The following is a 3,224-nucleotide window of genomic DNA, read 5'->3' as shown; positions in this document are numbered from 1 at the left end:
AGTGGTTTGGGCAGTATTTTGACATTTCCTGTTTGGTCTCAGGTGCTTAGTTTAACTCTTTTTCTGAACTTACATTCAGTACCCAGAGTAATCACGTAATCTAGCATTTTCATGCAAGTTTGAAATTGAGGATTTTTTCCCCTCAATAATCTTCACGGAGAGCAGTCAATAGAACAAATAAATAAGAAATCCAAGGACAGCATAAGCATTATTCATTATAACAATATTTTAATATTTCAGCATAACTTAGAATGATGCAGTAAAATAAGATAAAGAGATGGAAATTCAGTCCAAATCAAAGTACCACAGAGGATAACTGTAACAGACAAATAGAAGTGAGGGGAACAGAAGAACAAAGTCTATGATGATTGCAAGTGACATTAAATAAGTTTATAATCATTGCATAAAATTGTAGAATGATTCCCAGTAACCCCAAAAATATATTTATCTTATTCATACCCTTGAAAAACAAATGACAACCCTACTATAGTGTACTTGTTCACTAAAATGCTCTCCCTTGACCCATTCCAAATTCTGCTTCAAAAGCGGAGTAGAATTAAAAATGCCTTCAACCTCTGTTGCCTTGTACACAGTCAATAGCTTTTAAATTTTCAATTTTCTTCCTTTATGGAAATACTGTATACCAGGGGTTTTGCAAGTTTTTTTCCCCAGTTACAAGAAAGTCTCAGGTGACTTGACAGGACATTTCCATTTGAATGCAAATAATATAAGAAACCTAGAAAACAATGAAGACTTAAAAAATATGTATTTTTATTATAGCAGTACACTGAAAAGAGAACTCATTAAATCACATATGCATATATCCACACAGAAAGTAGTTCAGTTTAGAGAAGGATACATACAAGTAAGAGCTTCTAGCTATGATAACTTTGGTACAAAATCATGACGCAGCCATGCATGCTTTGTAAAACTTCCAGGATTTTACTTGTAGAGCTGGAGAAAGCTCTTTCAGCAGGCAATTCTAATAGTCCTAAATGTATCTTTTTTTAAAGGCAAGTAAAACAGATTAAAGAAATATTGCATTTGAATTTATCCAAAGTATTTGTGCATTGCCTAAGTGGAATCTTTTACTAATTCCTTCATTGCTTCAATATTCATACATTGATAGTTTCACTGAAATTGATACACCTTCACATTTCATTTCCAAAAAGAAGTCACATCTTCTGAAAGAAAATGTTTCCTTTTTCTAAATAGTTTCTGTGGAACAATACTCTTTTCCAGATTCATTAATCATAGAAATGGGACTCATTTAATTATAGCCACTTAGACATTACATAGCACTCTATAGTATCCTTACAGATGTGATCAGAAATTTCCTGGTTAATTATCCACTTATCAGAAATCATAATCTTATGTCAAAAGTTAAAATTTTCCCTACCAAAATATCAAAGATCATAGGTGACTAAAGAGCACTTTTATCTCCCTGAAACAAACTTCTTGCTCTGAAGCTCATTATCAGCCTGTGTAAGAGTTGGCTTGCAAGCCAGATGCCTCATGCCTGTATTTTTTCTATAAAGTGGTGGCTCCAGGCTGAGGACTCTGTCTTCTCAGCTCTGCTGGATTTACTTGGACACGGGTCAGGGTGTAGGGAGAAGTGTTGGGATCGTGGTGTCAGTAGATACATGGCCCAGAAGAAACTCTACGCAGAGAGGGTAAGGGAAGTCTAAACACCAGAGAAACCTGTGGGTATGCAGCTTAACAGTCAACTTGTGTATAATGAAACATATTGACATTTCTCAAACAAGACCTAAGAATATTTGTATTCTGCAAAGATCTCTAATATTTCACCATTTTTATGTTTTACATGCTTCTGTGTTCTTTGAAGATTTTTAGCTAGATTAATATTTTTTCCAGTGTGAAAACATGATAGAAACTCATTATATTATTTTTCCACAATTCTTTTATAAGATACTACCCTAAAGACAGATTGCATAATTTGCAGTTGCAGTGTAAATACACATTACTCACATATTCATGTTCATTAATAAATTCTACTCCTCCTCAGTTTTATTTGCTTGGAGATGGAGACTATTTGAATAGCAAATCACAAGTATTGATTAAGTAGCATAAATAAGAGGAAATCATCATCTATTACAAGTTTCTCTTTATATCAGTGATTTGACTGCAGTGTACTTTAGAAGGAAGCTCCCAATAAGACCAGCATCAAAGATTTAATATAATCCAGTGGCTTGGAAGAATACTGGTATATTGGTATATTCAAATGTTAGAATAAATTGGTAACAATTTAAGAGAAGAGAACAAGAGAGAATAGACTACCTCTTGCTTGAGATCTTTAAATCAAGATGGGAAGGGGGGGAGGTCCCACATATATATGTTCTGAAAGTCTTTAACTTAATGAAGAATATATTGGGAACATTTTATAACTGGTGTTCCATAAAAAGTTAGATTTTGAAGCAAATAGAATATGATCATATGTTCTATGAATTCATAAAATACACTGGTTTTTTTTAAGTTTGGACATATCCATATGATTTGAGAAGTCCTACATTCCTAGGGAATTAATGAATTCAGCATCAGAATATAGCATTTTTTTTTTAAAACTTTAGGTTCTGAAACAATTGGTCCAGTATACATTTCCTGTAATTGTTGAAAAGTATTTTCCAATGGTTGCATGAAGAAGTTCACGAAAATATGTAGGTGATCCCTGCCTTAACAGGCTTACGCTAAAATTTTCTTAAAATAATTCTTCAAAGATTTCTGTGTATTAGACAGTATACCGCAGAGCACACAAAGTCATTAAATCATTGTCTATCACATGAATTCATTAATTTTCTTCCTTCAGTGATGTAAACATATTAATTAGGAAAAAGCCCACACCAGGAGTTGAACCCCTGATCTATATGCAAAGTTTAATAATCATTGTACCACAGTGATTAGAATGATTATGGGGATACTGTGAAGAATTCATTTGCTGCAACTAAGCCAAGAACTTTGCATTTGTTTTGAAAAACAATTATAGAGCTTAATTGGGAGCCATGTAATGATGACAGCAGTTATTTCAGTGATTGATTCTGAAATTAAAGATAACTGGCAAACTAAATACTAGAATAACCTATATTAGAAAATTGAAAGGTTTAGACAGCATGTATCGCATGTAAATCTCGAAATATGGCAAAATCCTAACACTGATACAGACTACTGCTTCATAGAACAGGCTCAGGTTTGGGTTTGTTTTTTTTTTG

Source organism: Fulmarus glacialis, unplaced genomic scaffold, assembly GCF_000690835.1.
Source record: "Fulmarus glacialis isolate BGI_N327 unplaced genomic scaffold, ASM69083v1 scaffold3248, whole genome shotgun sequence".
In the NCBI taxonomy this organism is placed as follows: domain Eukaryota; kingdom Metazoa; phylum Chordata; class Aves; order Procellariiformes; family Procellariidae; genus Fulmarus; species Fulmarus glacialis.
This window is presented reverse-complemented; position numbering follows the sequence as displayed.